This window comes from Puma concolor, chromosome B4 (assembly GCF_028749965.1).
Source record: "Puma concolor isolate L17-30 chromosome B4, mPumCon1.1.hap2, whole genome shotgun sequence".
NCBI lineage: Eukaryota > Metazoa > Chordata > Mammalia > Carnivora > Felidae > Puma > Puma concolor.
Genome location: NC_141673.1, coordinates 81,176,494 through 81,194,952, shown reverse-complemented (window position 1 = coordinate 81,194,952; position 18,459 = coordinate 81,176,494). Strand labels below are relative to the sequence as shown.

Here is an 18,459-nt window from a genome sequence, read left to right as displayed (position 1 = left end):
TGACCACTAATCCACAGTGGTATTCTAGGTCCCTTGTTTTTTAGGATTAGTTCAGAGCTGTTATAGAACAGTACTCAAAAGACCTGGTATTTCCCTTTCTTCAGTGCAGTTACCTTGATGAGAAAGGCCAAGCTCACAGTTTACAGTTTACACCTCTGATGTCATTACAAGCTATATCTTTAGGAACTTGCGTTCTCTTCTTTGCTCAGAAAGCTCTGAGTCTGCAAATAATTGACAGGACTAGAAATTGGAAAAAATGTTACAAATTTTTGTTGTAGTGGCTCAAGACAGGCATCTCTTCATTAAACCTGGGAATCTTATAATTTTATTAAGTTGGAGTTTTTTGATGCCTATCTGTTATATGGATCATTTGATCAAGTAGCCAAAGCCAATGGTCAGTGTGGCCCAAAGCATTCTGATTACAACTCAACTCCATGGAAAGCAGCATGAGCGCTTCTGGTCTATAAGAAATGGACAGTGTTGTCCACCAGTGCTGGCTTTTCCTTCCCCGGGAGCATTAGGGAATAGTTCTTCGCTGCGATTTTTGTCTTGAACTGAGAATTTAGAATTGTGAACATTTCATTATCTTTTTTTAAAGCTGTGCTATGGAAATAAAAGCAAGTAATTTTGTCTTCTTCATACTCTTTATATTGTTGTTCCATATTAGTAGTCTCTGGATCTTCCGAAGTCTTGCCTTCATTGATCACTTCATTTCAAGTGACTGTAGGTAATAATTTTTTACTTTGCTACTATGCAGGCTGCCAAATGTTGCTTTTTAATTTTTTTTTCTCTTTCAGAAAACTGGCTGGAATTTTAGAGCCATCAGCCCTTAGAGAGCCAGAACTAACCATAGATCTTTCTGATATTCCTGAGGTTACATTGCCTTCAGCCGCTGCTTAGTAGCCATTTAGTGTCAATCAGGGTTTTTCTGGCTACTTAAACAGTAAAAAAGCTTATTAAAAGGAAATTGAATAGTTGACCAAATTGTTGAAAGCTGGAGAACCAGGATGAAGGTTAAGCTTCCGGAAACAATACCAAAACTACACCACAAACTTGTTCAAAGATAAGTCCTTCTTTGCTGCAACATTCCCATCAAGCACCAAAAGAACCCATTGCTTAATGCAACCATTGCAATATCCAACAGTTGAATGTGTCTCATCCATACAAGCAAAATGGTTGATCTACAGAGCTTCCTTCCTCTTGTTCTTTCTGAATCAAAGTCTATTACAGTCAACTCTGATTAGCAGAGCCTTGGGAGTAGAGCAGGTTAGATAACTAAGTTTTCTGAGTTTTACCTAGGGGAGTCATACCTCATAAGGCTAGAAATTCATCAAACACAGGAAGGGTATCAAAAATCAGAGAACATTATAAATGGCCACTACATATTTTGGGAATTTTTTCCAAGTTGCTATGGTTACTGTAGAAATATTTTTCCAGCTTTTTAGTCTCATGGCTAATTCTAAATCTGATCCTTTGAAGTCAAACTACATGGGTTTCATTCTTACTAAATCAGGACTTTAGCAGTCGCCAGGTTCATCAGACATCTTGTAGAAAGTTTGCCACTTGGACACCACAAGTTCATACTTTCTCAAATAATCTGAGGTTTCTACAGTTACGCCTAAGTGATGTGACACTATTCAGAGGATATGCAGTATTTGGATAGATAAGGTTTTTGTTCCATGTATTTGTGCTAAAAATAGATAGTTTTAGAAGATATATATAAATAGATTTTTTTTTAAGTTTTAGTGATTAAATTTGTTCTTGCATTAACCAACAATTTTTACCTTTGGTAATTTAGGGACATCTTTTATACATTAATTATAGTACTTGTTTTCATAGAGTGATGGCCACAAAGATTCCTGAAATAGAAAGAACTTGATTAACTTGTAATTCACCTAGATTAAATTTTAGTTGTCTCTTGTGTCCTTGGAAACATCTTTGTTCTCTGTATTTACTTCACGCTCTTATCAGTGGATCTATTTCTTCTAAATCCTCTCCATTTTCTTGCTGTCAGGCCTGTTATCCATGACCTCTGCTATGTTTTTCAACTCTGAAGAAACTAAAGAAAATAAGAAACTAGATAGCAAAGTACTCTTTCTCGTATTTAAGTCACATATGTTCTGAGTCTGAAAAAGGAGAATCTTTAGTCCCTAACTGTGTAATAAATATATAGGTTTTGTTCTGTCTATTTTCATGGATCCTTTTTACTTCTGTCTTTGTTTGAGATTGTGGGCTATAGAAGATTATGGCTGCCCAAACCCTGGCTGCCAGTCAGAACATTATTATACTAGTAAGTTTCAACATTAGATCCCTCCAATCCATTTGAGGCTTTTCCAGATAATGTTTTCCAGCCTAGATAATTTTCTGAACATTGGAGTTGAAGTACAATATTTTAGGATAAATCCTATATCCAACATTCAGTGTATGTTGGGATCGATTCATTAAATGATCCCACTATTCTTGACACCAAGATTTTTCAAATTTTCATATTTTTCACATGCATAATGTGATCATTACCTTGTACCAGGAACATATTAATCATAGTTTCTTTGCCATTTTACAAGAATTTTAATGTCTGCTTTTTATTCATCTGTGGGGACATTTGGCATATAAAATAACTTTGTTGCTTAGTTTTTCCTTTATAGTTTAGAGTGCTTATTCATTTAAGATTTAGTGTGACTATAATATATTCAACACTTTGCTTTTGTCCTCAATATTTATTCCATTCCTGTGGTTCACATTTTCCTCTTCTTATGTATCATGTGTTGAAAATGAAAATATCTTGTCTGGGGTGGAGCTTAGCCACTGGACTAAACAAACATGCTGTCCTTCTGCTCTTAGTTGATTTTAGTGGTTAAATTACTAAAAAATCCTGTTAATAAAAAAAGTTTTACATCTACCTTTTTTTATTGTGTACTTTAATAGTAAAAGTCCCTTCCTTTCAACTCTCCCACCAAAATGCAACTTGTTCACTCATATTTCTTTCATGTTTAAGACTCTGACATTAGTAGTCAACAGATTAATGAAAATAGCATAGACTTTCAAGAATCAAAGTTTTTGAATTTAGTGAAAGAAATTAAACCATTTGAGCAGAGTTTCTAAAAGTCAGAGGGTATCTATTATGGGCTATCCAAGGCATGTTCTTCTTACATCGATGGCAGAAGTGCAAGAGGGGAAACCCAAGAATGTGAACAAGTTTTTGACTGTATCACCTCTGACATCTTGTGGGCCAAAGCAAGTCATATGGCCAAGCCCAAGGTCAAAAGGGAGAAAAGTACATTTCACCCAGTACTAGGCCAACCATGTTGCCCAGTCAAATTCAACATCAGTGGAGTGGAAAACTAATCCTCCCAAGGAGGTGGAGAAAAAGAATGGGTTAATGGTTGCCAAACAGTAATCTAATCTACCAAATAAACCAATCTCGGCAAGCTACTCTCTCTTCTACTAACATTACTTTATCGTATCATGATTCCATTTTATTTTCTTCTTAGTATATAACATTATCTGAAACTATTTTAATAGTTTATATTGCATTTTTCATTCAGTCATCAAATAGCATCAGCCACCTAATATCTACTAGGAAGTACTCTAAGTACTAGAGATGCATCAATTAAAAAAAAACAGACAAAAATCTGTATTAATTGTCTATCTCCCTCATTAAAGTATCTTGTCTATTTTGTTCACCACTGTATTCTCAGTATCTCAGAGTAAGCCTGGCACACAGCAGATGTTCAAGAAGATTTTGTTTTGAGGCACCTGGGTGGCTCAGTCAGTTAAGCATCCAACTTCAGCTCAGGTCATGATCTCATGGTTTGTGAGTTTGAGCCCCACGTTGGGATCTGTACTGACAGTGCAGAAGCTGCTTGGGATTCTCTTGCTCTCGCTATTTTGCTTTCAAAATAAATAAATTAGAATTTTAAAATAAAAAGAAAAGAAAATTCTGTTTCATGAAGAAATGACATTAAACATTTATGTGATATAACTCCATTTGTTTAGATCCTCTGCTTATTAGGCAGCTTTCTGATTATGACTTGTTTACAACACAGGGAAGTTTTTATACAGTCTGGTGAACTTGACTTACTGTGACTCTTTGAGAGAAAGATTTGTGCTTAGTTAGTATTGTGGAAATCTGAGGTCTTTACCTACACAGCTAAAAACCAGTCCTTCAATGTAGTAAACTCACCATGGTAAAATCACCCTGAGAAACTTAGAGATAGATACCATTGGCTAAGTATACTTTTAATTCCCTTCTAAGCAGATACATAGCAAGCACAAAGGATATGTGAAGAGTGAAATTAATACCATTACCAGGTTTTGAATCATGAAAAGCTGTGCTACCCATTTGCTTTGGGCTTTTAAAGCTCTGTTTCAATAACTTTTTCTCAGAATATGTATATACTGTACAAAACTAAGAAAAACTTAACAAAGGATTGTCAGTAGATCTATTCCATAGAGATTTGAACTGCATTATCAACAGTCAGCACAGGAATGTTCCCAACTTCCATCCCTGAAGGTGTAATTGTTTTATTTCTACACTCAACCTATTAGTGTCTAATAGTGTACGGTCTGGCCAATTTCACATTTAAAATTAAAGCAGTCAGTGCTCACGTCAGCGGCACATACACTAAAACTGGAACAAAACAGAGAAGATTAGCATGGTCCCTGTGCAAGGATAACACATGAAATAAAATCAGCAATTCTCATAGATGCTGTAGGTTCTTAAGACTTTCTCATACGTTAGGCTGTGAAAAATATTAGATACCCTTGATAAAGTCTTTCAAGAGCTACTACCATCTGCTAAAGAATATACTATGATTTAACTACAGGAATTTTTGTTTGTTTGTTTTTAATAATTTATTGTCATTTTAGCTAACATACAGTGTATACAGTGTAGTCTTGGCTTTGGGAGTAGATTCCCATGATTCATCCCTTACATACAACACCCAGTGCTCATCCCAACAAGTGCCTTCCTCAGTGCCCTCCTCAGTGCCCATCTCCCATTTTCCCGCCTCCCCAACCCCCCCCCCCCAACCATTTCCATCAGCCCTCAGTTTGTTCTCTGTATTTAAGAGTCTCTTATGGTTTGCCTCCCTCTCTGTTTGTAACTTATTTTTCCCTCCCTTCCCCTATGGTCTTCTGTTAACTTTCTCAAATTCCATATATGAGTGAAAACATATGATATCTTTTTCTGACTGATATATTTCATTTAGCATAATACGCTCCAGTTCCATCCACATTGTTGCAAATGACAAAATTTCATTCTTTTTTTTTATCACCAAGTAGTATTCCATTGTATACCACATCTTCTTAATCCGTTCATCAGTTGATGGACATTTGGACTCTTCCCATAATTTGGCTGTTAACTACAATAGTTCATAATAAAATATAAGTGATTATGAACTGTTTGATAGAATTGGTGATGTAGCACTGTTGAAAAATAAGATTTTGTACAATATTATACCAATAAAAAATTTCCCAACATTTTTATTGCCAACAGAGTATTACCGATTTCTACTGTATAGATTTTACATATTCTATTCACTCATTAACAATTGCTGATTTAATATTTATATACTAAGTATATACTATAAGTAAGATAGACATGATGTCTACACTTCCAAGGATTATAGTCTTGGAAAAACTGAAGTCTGGGGAAAACCAGAAATTGCCACCCATGTGAAAGTGCTGAGACAGAAGTGGCACAGGGTGCTATCGAAGCACCTGGAAAGATGACCTAATGAAGTCCTAGTGGATCAGAGAATCCTTCTCAACATAATGATGTGTAAGCTAAAACTTTAAGAATTACTTCTCTCTCTATATATCTAATATATAGGGATATCTATCTTTAAAATATATCCAGATTCTGGGGCGCCTGGGTGGCTCGGTTGGTTAAGCATCCAACTCTTGGTTTCAGCTCAGGTCATGATCTCATGGTTCATGGGTTCAAGCCCCATTATCAGGCTCTGTGCTGATGGCACGGAGCCTGCTTGGGATTCTGTCTCCCTCTCTCTCTGCCCCTCCCCTGCTCGCTCTCTCTCTCTCTCTCTCTCTCTCAAGAAAAAATAAACATTAAAAAAAATTAAAAAATATATATATCCAGATTCTGACCACTTCGATTGCTTTCACCACTGCCCAAGCCACTGTCAGCTCTTGCCTGGACTTCTACACAAACCTCCTAACTGGTATCTTTACTTCTTTTTTTTTTTTAATTTTTTTTTAATCTTTGTTTATTTTTTGAGAGAGAGGCAGAGTGTGAATAGGGAAGGAGCAGAGAGAGAGGGAGACACAGAATCTGAAGCAGGCTCCAGGCTCTGAGCTGTCAGCACAGAGCCTGACGTGGGGCTGGAACTCACAAACTCTGAGATCATGACCTGAGCCAAAGTCGGACACTCAACCAACTGAGCCACCCAGGCGCCCTGACTGGTATCTTTACTTCTACACTTGCACTGAAAAGTCCTTTTTGAAACTTCAGTCAGATTATATCACTCCTCTGTATAAAATCTTGAAATGAGTCCATGTCACTCAGAGGAAAACCAGAGTCATTGCAGTGGCCTGTAGGGCTCTACGTCATCTTGCCTCCTATTTCTTCTCTCATCTCCTGAAAACACCAAACATAACAGTAAAAATACTACAACTTTTTCACAGATTTTTAGTGTCATACAATACTCAATTCAGTGTTTTCAAAATTTCACTAAACTCTGGAAATTGGAAAATGAGCCTCATGATTTAATAAGTAGAGTTAACTATGCTGTGTTTCAGATTTCACCTACATATTATTTTGAGGTATCTTTTTCAGCTCTGACAGCCGTTGAAACCAAGTGTTGGGGTACCTGGGTGGCTTAGTCGGTTGAACATCCGACTTTTGATTTTGGCTCAGGTCATGATCTCACGGTCGTGAGATCGAGCCCCATGTCAGGCTCTGTGCTGAGCGTGGAGCCTGCTTAAGATTTGTTCCCTCTCCCTCTGCTCCTCTCCTCTGCTTGTATGCATGTTCTGTCTCTCTCTCTCTCTTTCTCTCTGCCTCTCAAATTAAAAAAATAAAAATAAGTGTTAAACTACATCTAGAGTCAAATTGCTATATCAAGATTTTCAAATACAAGGAAGCATTATTCAATTGCATTAGCCTTTTTTAAATAGTACATATTTCATAACATGTATAACATATTCCTAGAAAAATACAATATATTCATAAATTAAATAACCATTTTGTTGGGCCATGGAGGTTCTATTTTAGACCAGTGGTCTTTTCCACACTTATGTCTAAGAAAAGATAACCATAAAGATTTTTTAGAGAGCCATTATAGTAAGGAGAGCACTTATTTATTGAGAAAGTTGCACTGTTTGTTGAAGACTCTCTATTTATTGTTTCATTTCTCTTAATTGGAAGACATGTTTGAGAGAGGAAATGAAGATGGAAACAGATGCAAAATAGTTGTCATAATTGATTTGTACCACAGTTACTTCAGTGCTAAGTTTCAAGTTATTTTAAAATATACCTCACTCCTTAAGACCTTTGATATAACACAGGATGGTGTTTTTTCTCATTTGTTTGGTTTTATTGTTGTAATGTTGTTAGGAAAGCTATAAGCTTAGGAACTATAGCAGAGAGCCAGTAAGACTCTTAAAGCAATTTAGAAGATAGCTAGATTGCTTTGGGAGTAGTCAAAAAATGAAATATCCTTTAGAGCAACAATGATAAGCTATTTACTTTTCTAGAGAACAGGATTGAGATGAAATTCATGAGTAAATTCATTAGTAAGTCAAATATCGTATTTATATGATGCAGAAGTATTATGAAATCTGACACTCATTTTTGAGAACTTATGGGATGATGAGTCTAAATACATATTTTAAGATGAGTGCATTGTACAAGGCAGCACACAATTGTTGTAATACATGACTCAGCCTATCATTGCTCGGAATGTTCAGAGAAGGGAACGTGAAGAAACAGGGCCGACTGTGTAAAGACCATAGTTCTTCATCTAGCACTGCAGAATTGTGGCAAACAGTGCTAATTACCTACATAAAATAAAGTCTCTCCTTCTGCTGAGTTAATAGGATTCCAGGGTTTTTAAAGGCAGCAGTGTATACAGTCACAAACAGCCTCCTCCTCAAACTCCTCTTCAGTCTTTAGTGGCCACATAACCCAGTTCTGGCCACTGAGGTGCTAAAGAGTCTACTGAGTGAGGTTTCTAAGAAGTTTCTTTTTTTAGTAAAAACTGGCACACTCCTTTGGCAAGTATGCTTTGCTTTTCCTTTCACTTCCTTCCTGTTTAGTACATAAACTAATACTTGAGGATGCAACAGCCATCTTATGATCAAAGGGAACTATACACACACACACACACACACACACACACACACACACACACACTAAAGAGCCCCATGCAAGAAAATAGTCTGTTCCTGGACTGCTTACCAGCTCTGGACGGCTTACTCCCAGAGACCATGGTGCATTAAATAATAAATTCTTCTTTAAGCCACTGTTTGTCAGATTTCTGTTTCACACAGCTAAATACAACTCTGACTGATAAGAAGGGTTGGAATTTAGATAAGAAAAAAGAAATGAAGGACAACCAAGCGTAGAAGTCACAAGTGACAATAATATGAGCACCTAATTCGGAATCAGAAATGGATGTTACTTATCTGAGTACAGTGTAAAGACTAAGGCCTCTAGAGTAAAGTTTGTATTGAATCAACTACTTTTAAATATATAAATTGCCTTATTTATTTTGGGGGCGTATTTTAAATTATTTTATTTGTTATCTATGCATTATCTGAAAGACATGGCATTCTTCTCTCCATTTTTCTTAAATGGAGGCAGAATTCCGTATGTCCATGCCTTTAAGTATTCATTAGTCCATAAGTCAAGTGTAGACTCCTGTATGCTTTTCCCCATTACTTAAAGACCCCAAATTGTCATCTCAGGTAAACCCTTATAACAATTTTACCTGTCTTCCAACAAGTTTACACCACAGAAACGATATATTCAGATAAGAATTAGTCACCTGAACTGGTTGTAGTTCTCAGCAGCATTGTGACAGAGGACCAATCTAGGATTGACACCCAGTATTAGTTCAGTGGAATCATATTTTTAAAAGCATGGTGCCATCTCTTACTTTCCTTAGCTATAATATAGCAGCCTCTGATTTAAACTAAGGAAAAAGAAAATTCTCAAAAGTAGTAAAATATGCAAGGTAGTGAATGTTTTAGCTTATTGTACTTGAACTGAAAAATGTCAATTTAATGAAAGGAGAAAAACTTTGCTTGTCCATTCCCATGTCTGGGCAATGGCCTCCCATCAATTATGCAAGCCTCTGGTATCCTTTCAACAAAATTTCTTTTTCTAAAGTTAGCCTGATCCAGTTCTATTGCTTAGAACCAAAAAACCCTACAGATACAGAGTAGCTATATCTTACATCTACATACATCCTATAACTTCATAAAAGTAGTTAGCATTCATCTGGTCTCTGGTGACAAACCACTAGTAGAGTTTTATGTAGGGTATAGTGGGAATCACTGAGACGCCTCATTCCTCTGCTCCCCATGAGAAGTGAACGAATGATTAGATGCAGCTTCACACTGAAGAACATTACTCTGTGTTCATGGTTGAAATTAGCACCTTCTAAATTTCATAGCATGTTTTGAACTAGACTATAAATTTTAAAATTAGATTCTGGCTTAAAAAATACCCACTGAAATAATTGATGACACTTGAATGTTTCTTAAGAATAAGGAAGGATATATATATTACCATAAGACATGTTGCTGAAACTGTCACTGCAGCAATCTTTAATTGATGAGTTCCACTATGTGTTCAATATAGCACAATCCATGATATAAATAAATCCCTTGCAACGAGCATCCTTAGACCGTACAAAATGTAGAATTGCTAACTAGTAGGTTGAGAAAAGAGGGCATACAACTGAGAGGAAAGAATAATCAAAGACCACCCTGAATTAGTTGCTTCTTTACCACCGGGGGGGGGTAAAGTATTTCCTAGGAAGATGAATAAATTATGTAATCACTAAATATTTCCATGCCTTCTATAAGTTAGGTGGTTTTTTTTTTTTTTTAGGAAGATGTTGAACTAATTATTGAACTATATGCATGGAAATGTTTATGTCACTTAGAAGATTCTTATGCATGTATTTCACTCATCATATGTAGATCAAGAAAAAATGCCCTGTGGGGCAAGTAATCGACTTCAGTGAAGTTTAGCAGAACAGCTTCACTAAGACTATAAATTAACCTGCCATTTTAGTTTTGGAAACTTGCTGCAGAATGACCAATTGGTCATGGTGCTGTAGAACACCCTAAACTGTACGCACTATAGTCGGTAAAGGCTGCTTCAGTAACACTGAAGATAGGAACTGTTGCCCATTTTGGTATCCATTAATGGACTTCTTTTCCCCTGTTTTTTCACAAAAAAAACTGGAATTGGGCATAATTATTCTGTAAGAACAAGGAAATCTTTGACCTTCTTAACTACCCACTTAAGTTTTCCAAACTTTCCTGCTCAAAGAACTCTTACCGTTTGCCCTTAGAATCGTTTGCTCTGAAGTGCAGGCAAATGAGTGGAGCTCCAAATTTTGTACACTGAGTGATGGCAAAGAATATTATTTCTGTGCCCTGCACTGAAATGCCATCTTAATGGCTTGTTCATAATGCAGCCCCGCTGACAGAGGCATGATACTCCATGGCCTTGAAAGATTCATTCTGGGAAGTGAACGCTAAAGCAACTCAGAGATTGCCATTCTGTCTTCCCACAGTGAAAAATGAAGTGGATCAAAGCATCTGTAAAGCAAAACCAAAGTGATTATTCATTTCTTTCCTTGTTTAAGAAACATGCACTTTCACTGCTGCTACACCCCTCTCCTCTGACCCTGGATGCCAGTAATTACAGATTCAGATTGACCACACAGAGTCTGACCCGTAGCTATACCCAAAGAGCAACCACATCCAAGTCACAGAAGGAAAGCCAAAAATAATGAAAGCCTCTGTATCTTAAAAGATTCTTATTTAAGATCTCAGGTAAGCCTATAGAATTGTGGACTCAGGCAATCAGACATCAATCAGACATTCAGTTTCTTTTCACTTGCCTTGTATTTCTTGAAGCCCTACCAAGAAGTGCTCCAACAGAGAGCAAACAGAGATGACTGCTTAAACAGCACCTTTGCTCCACAGAATTTTCTTTTAGGTAAACAGTCCTCAGTTCCTATGTAGACTTCACTGTGTGGGGATATGTATTAGGGCTAAAACCAAAAGCCAAATCAATGATAAAACGTATTTCTGAAAGCAGAGAGAAGTCACTAAATCTTATTTGCACTTACTATAATTAAATATCAATTAGATTAGATAATTTATGCAGATTTCAGATATAGCTGGTGTATATAGAGTTTTTTTGGTTACAAGCAATAGACCTGGATCAGGCTAACTTTAGGAAAAGGGATTTTGTTGAAAGGTTATCAGAGGCTTATGGAATTGATGGAAGGCTGTACACCAGACATTGGCATGGCAAGATAAATAAATCACCTTTGGGAATTCAGAGGCAGCAATGTTAACAATGGTGTTACAGTGAAAAATAAACTGGTCAGGGTAGCATTACCAGGAATGGACAAAACTTACCATTTTCTGTGTTGTTTCTCCACTCGGTATATAAATTCCAGAGAAGGAGAATCTGACTGGGTTGGTTTCGGTTACATGCCTGCCCTTTGGCTAGGAGAGGGCAAGACACCTAATTACAGTCCACCGTACTAAATCCAAGGGGTAAGAATTAAATCCCCAAATGGAGTTCAAGTTGCCGTTAAGAGGGAGAACTAAGATGCTGGAAGCCAAAAAGCAACAGATGTTCAATATAACTATCATTTATTCAGTGTGCATAGTTTACCAGTCACTATTTCATATGCATTATCTTATTTAATCCTTAAAACAGGCCTCATAGTAAGTTACTATTTTACACGTAAGAAAACTTAGGCTTTTGCAGCCACTCTGGAAAATGGTGTGGAGATTCCTCAAAAAATTAAAAATAGATCCTACCCTATAACCCAGCAATAGCACTGCTAGGAATTTACCCAAGGAATATAGGAGTGCTGATGCATAGGGGCACTTGTACCCCAATGTTTATAGCAGCACTTTCAACAATAGCCAAATTATGGCAAGAGCCTAAATGTCCATCAACTGATGAATGGATAAAGTTGTGGTTTATATATACAATGGAATACTACTTGGCAATGAGAAAGAATGAAATATGGCCTTTGTAGCAACTTGGATGGAACTGGAGAGTGTTATGCTAAGTAAAATAAGTCAGGCAGAGAAAGACAGACACCATATGTTTTCACTCTTATGTGGATCCTGAGAAACTTAACGGAAGACCATGGGGTGGGGGGGAATTACAGAGAGGGAAGGAGGCAAACCATGAGAAACTGTTGAAAACTGAGAATAAACTGAGGGTTGATGGAGGGTGGGAGGGAGGGGAAAGTGGGTGATGGGCATTGAGGAGGGCACCTGTTGGGATGAGCGCTGGGTGTTGTATGGAAACCAATTTGACAATAAATTTCATATTGAAAGAAAGAAAGAAAGAAAGAAAGAAAGAAAGAAAGAAAGAAAGAAAGAAAGAAAGAAAGAAAGAAAGGAAAGAAAGAGAAGAAAGAAAAAGAAAGGAAGAAAGAAGAAAGAAGAAAGAAGGAAAGAAAACTTAAGCTTTGAGAAAGGTTAGGTAACTTACCCAAGGTCATACCACTAGAAAATGGCAGAATTTGGGACTCCAGAGGGAACAGTCCTAACAACTAGACTCCATGCTCCCTCTTGACAGACTTGTGATTATCATTGGTGACAGTATATCCTGAGCGTATTTCTCAGGGCTAAAATACAAAACAATTTTATTTTAAATGCTATGTGTAGATATATTAAATCTACCAGTAGTACTATACAATGTATAAATTCTTTATTTGAATCAAGCTTTGGGAATAAATGTTATGTAAATTCAGAAGTATAAATTTGAAAATGATTTTTTTTCTCTGATGTGAATTCAGGCTTTAGTTTCTTAATATAATGAAGGGTTTAGTTTCATAATACAATGAATTTAGCAGTAAATGACAGCTGTGAGCCTGCAAATCAGCTTGCTGCTTGCTACCTCTTGGTTTGTAGGGATGTGATTAATTGAGATAAGTTCCAGTAGTGACTGCCATCTGGACCAGAAAAAGTTGCATAAAATAAAATGAACTACTATACCCATTTTTACTGGTAGCATTCTTTTCAATCTTTGGCAAGTTAGTTTCCTTCACAGAGCTCAATTTCCCCATCTGTAGTAAAGAGAGACTAATATTCCCCATAATCCCAAGAATGTAATGAGATAATGAGTGTAATATACTTCATGACCTCTAAACCAGGGTTTCTCAGCGTTGGCTCTATTGACCTTTTAAGCCAAATAATTCTTTATTGTGGGAGGCTGGATAGTCATTGTTGGTTGGATGATTAACATCATTCCTGGCCTCTAACTAATAGATGGCCAGTAGCACCCATCCCCTACTGACAAACAACTGACTCCAAAATCACTATCAATTTTCTCAATGATACTATTCTGTTTATCAAAATAAGTATCCTAAATTATAAAGATATTTTTCCAAGGGACTCAGAAACTATTTTGAATGTTTTTTAGTTGTCTTCCTACCCTCCCACAACTTTTCTGAATTCCTTTTTAGGGAAAGGAAAGTGCTTCCCATTGAAAAGGAATGCTCTTTCTGGCCTCTTACAGCTCTAGGAGTTAATGTCTTTATGCCATATCCACATCTAATAATCAGCTGATACTAGTATAGCCTTACTAGTTGGTCTTAAGGCAGATGCCCCCACAAAAGAAACTCTGAGATTGAGATTTATGTGCAGGAAATTTATCAGGGAATACCCTTAGGATCAGTACCTATGTGGGGAGAAGGAAATAGGATTGAGCAAAGGGAGGAGTTGCAATATAGTTGTACAAGGGCTTCAGCTAATTCTGTGGAGCCTCAGAGCTGGGGTGGCCCTTCAGAGTTGGATCAGATCACCTTGAGGCCAGGGGTCTGAACTTTGTACTCCCACAGCAACCAGTCATTGAATGTGGGAGTCTCTCAGAGAGAGGGCATGACCTTGGCCAAGGTCTCAATTCCCTGAGAGGGACTCTGCTAAAACCCACCAGTCACCAACAATCTCGGCAACTAGGGGAATTGGTATGTTCATCTTGAAAGTAGATTCTTGGTAGTGCACTACAATTCATCTTTTGCACCAATCAAATCCACTTCCATTATTTAAGTTCTTGAAACAGTTCCTTGAAGATCGTTTGGTCTTTGGTCTTCTTCTGTGGGGAAACCTACAAAAGGAAAGTTGGTGAGATGAGCTAGTAACTCTTACTTTAGCTGATCTCAAGGCCACAACTAATTCTTATCTCCCTCCTCTACTCTTTGTTCTAGATTCCTCTTACTCTTGGCTGAACTCTGCTGTTTCAGGGGCTTAATGATGAAATAACCCCAACCGCATCTGTAAGACCTCTAAGATTCTGTTGCCATGTGTTTCTCAGGCTATAGCTGTTAAACTTGTCTGTTTACAGTAAAAATAGGCAAAGGAGTTCTAAGAGATGCCCAACTGGATCACCAGGATGCCATTGTGTAATTGTGTAACAGGCCTTGTCTCCTCTTTGTTTGTTTGCTTATTTGTTGCCCCTGTCTTTTTTGATCAGGATCAATTACCTCTGCCTTCTTTCCTTGCCTACTGTTCTTGGCATGAGGAGCCCAAAGTGACCAGTTAGCAATAATAGCTTAAAGTTTAATGAGACTTATTTTGTGTCCTTTGGTGGAATATCATCACCCTTCTAGGAATCAGTACCTCTAAAGCCTAGGGTCTGCAGGAGTGAGAAGCACAGATTCTCCAATTCAGTTATTAAGAATATGATGATAAATAGGGCCACTCTTACTGCTACCTCTTAGTTCCTGGACCCATGAATTCTACTTTTTGGAAACACAGCTTATAATGGTTGTTGACTTAAAGCGTATTCTGTATCCTAGAGAATGAATTATAGGATATCATCTCCAAGGAGCCCTAGCTGCACCTTTAATAGATCATTCCCTCATTCTGTCAGGCCAGCAGGTTTTGGATGGTGTAGTCTGTGATAGCACTTCTACTGTCTGCCATAGCAATTACGGCATTTCTGCTTCATGTTATATGGACCATTGCTTTCTGTATTCTTCCAAGAGCCCTCATAGCAGCGTCTTAGCATCATCTCATGTGATCTTGCTAGGGTATTAAATCCTATGAGAGAATGTTTCCATATCAATAATCTCCGTTATCTAAACTCAGTCTATCTCCTCTTGATTGAGTACTCTCTCATATATAGTGTCCTGTGCCCTGCTGGTATTTGCTTGACTAGGTCCTACGGTTCCTTTGAGCGATGGCCCCTTTCTTCTCTTAGCAGGCACAGCACTTCCTAGGCTGGTTTATGATGTAATACTCAATTCATGACCTGGGTGTGGGGCCCACGTCTTGAATAGGTAGGTATAAATCTTAGTGGTGGGATGTGAGTGGGGGTGGTGGAGGCATATGTGTCATCTTGCAAGGTGGAAGGCTATTTATTGTTTTCAAGCAGCAAGGGGCTGCTATTCTCTAGACAGAAGTGTTACATCACAGTGTTACATCACAGTTTAGTAGACCTTAGTTCTGGGTGATGACATGAGTGACCTAGTTTATGTTTTTAATATAATTGTTTTATTAAGTTCTCTTTTAAAAACTAGTTTGTATAGGGGCGCCTGGGTGACTCAGTTGGGTTAGCATCTGATTGCTGGTTTTGGCTCAGGTCATGATCTCACGGTTTGTGAGGTCAAACCCTGAGTTGGGCTCCATGCCTTGGAATTCTATACTCTATATATTTACTATACTCTCTCTGCCCCTCTCCTGCTTGTGCACGCGCATGCACACTCTCTTTCTCTGTCTCTCTCTCTCAAAATAAATATACTTTAAAAAAATAGTATGCATAGATTATCAGTGTGTAATTAAAGATGCATAATATTTAAAGATATACCCTGTATAAAAAGATATGTGTGATAGCTAGCTAGATACCATCCAAATAAAAACATTTGGATTACTTTTCAAGGCTGATAATGAAGATAAGAAAGGGAGAAAAGGAATGCTCTAAAGCACAAAATTACAGAATTTCTATTGCTTGTAATATGAATATAGTATTTTTTAGGTTTCAAGGCTACTTCTAGCACAAAAGGTTTGGTGAAGGAGTATTATTTTCACTTAGAAGTAAATTCTGTGTCTTTTTTTTTAATGTTTGTTTATTTTTAAGAGGGAGAGGGACAGAGAGGGAGACCCAGAATCTGAAGCAAGCTCCAGGCTCTGAGCTGTCAGCACAGAGCCTGATGAAGGACCCAAACTTGTGAACCACAAGGTCATAACCTGAGCCGAAGTCAGATGCTCTACCGACTGAGCCACCCAGGCACCCAAATCTGTATGTCTTGATCCAAGAACTCTTCTCACATTTCTAGACCGCTAATAATTTTGAAAGGTCTAGCAGCGTATCAGTACTTACTCTTGCACTGTTCTGAGAGTATAGTCATACCAGCAGGGAGAGGTACCAGTGTTGAAGGGAGGGTAGCCACCAGAAGTTGAATCTTGAAATTGAAAAGGGTGGAGAAGTTGGTTTTTATTTTTTTATTTTTTTTTATTTTTTTTATTTTTTTTAAATTTTTTTTAACGTTTTATTTATTTTTGAGACATGGAGAGACAGAGCATGAACAGGGGAGGGTCAGAGAGAGGGAGACACAGAATCTGAAACAGGCTCCAGGCTCTGAGTTGTCAGCACAGAGCCCGACGCGGGGCTCGAACTCACGGACCGGACCGCGAGATCATGACCTGAGCCGAAGTCGGCCGCTTAACCGACTGAGCCACCCAGGTGCCCCGAGAAGTTGGTTTTTAGATAAGAAATGGAAATCAGAAAAAAATAAAAAAATAATAAAAAAAAAGAAATGGAAATCAGAAATAGTTTTCCTGAAAGTCTTTTACAGTCCCTATCTAACTTGCTAATTCTTTTCACATAATTACACTTTGAAAAATAGGTGGATAATGATTTGTTTCCTAAGTTAATTTGTCATTTGTTTTTGACACCTCTGTTGTATACTTAATCCTTTGGATAATATAAATATGAGATAATCATTTTTCCCTAGAAGAACACAGTATCTAACCTTCCTTCCTGTGAAGTATACCTGAGGACATGGGATTAGACTTGCTATGTCTAAAGGAGGTTTCTTGATTTCCACCACCTGTCTCCTGCCAGATTTGCTCCTTCTGAAGCCTTTCTTATCTCAATATCATAGCAGTCACTCAAACCATAATCCTGAAAGTCATTCTCTTTCCACAACTTACATGGTCTTCCAACAAAGCTGACGAATATACTCTAGAATAATACCAAACCCATCAACTCATCACTATCTTCCCATTGCATCCTCTCTAGACCAAGCCAGCATCATCTTTCAGAGGGTCAAATATGCCTCCAGAATATCTTCTGAGTATATCATTTTATCACCATCTCCACTCCTGTGTCATAAGACCAAGACACCATCATCTTAACCAAGACTACTTGCTACCAGTTTTGTGCCCACTGACCCTGCTACAATACATTTTTCATGCACATTTTTGAATCATAAATTTGATCACGTCCTTGCCAAACTTGAAATCTTCCAAAGGTCTGCCAAATGTTACCTTTTCAAAATGTCCATCCCTGACCATCTTAGCTAAAGTTACTCCATACTTTTCTCCTTCCACCCACCATGCTCTACCACCGATGTTTTTTTTTCCTAGCACTTAACCAGTGACTGAAGTTATTTTATTTACTGTTTTAGATAGTTGCTTTCTATTTCTCTCTAAGAATGGCATGTTTTAAAAGAAAAAAAAACCATATGTTCCAATGCAGACACCAGTGCCTGATATTTTATAGTCATTCAGTAAATATCTGCTGAATAAATGAGAGTGGAGGTCATGGCAAGTACTGAGCCTGGGGTGATTCCCTCTTACTGAAAAGGAGTCTGAGGACAAGCTGTACTTATTTTGTTTCTTTGTTTTATGAAGGACCCCCTGCACTGTGTCTGCATCTCATATGTCAATTTTATGTTGGAAAAAAATGTGTTGGTGTGGTCCCTTGCTGTCATGTTGCTGTCAGGCTTCTGTCTCCACCATAACCAATGAATGTTATTTGTCACTGGCAGATGAACATGATTTTCAGCCATGAGAAAATAATAAAAGGTTCTTAGTTCTAGGGTACTCTAGGATTTTTTATGATGTTTTCAATAAAATGAGTTAACCTCTGTTCTTTCATTTTACAGAATGGCTCTGAATGTCATTAAAAACACACGTGTTTGTGACTAGATGGATTTCAGTACTTAACATCTTGTGTTAATCTTATATTTCAAATCCCACTGCCAACCACTTCAGCCT

General features: G+C 37.5%; 1 protein-coding gene and 1 non-coding gene across 28 annotated transcripts in view; both read left to right on the top strand.

The window, feature by feature from the left end:
• Positions 1-18,459, top strand: part of CCDC91 (coiled-coil domain containing 91) — a 362,057-nt gene that overhangs the window by 315,908 nt on the left and 27,690 nt on the right. The window lies entirely within an intron of this gene.
• On the top strand, positions 4,601-4,708 carry LOC112868090 (U6 spliceosomal RNA). Its single transcript, XR_003224265.1, has one exon. It is a non-coding gene; the product is annotated as a U6 spliceosomal RNA (small nuclear RNA).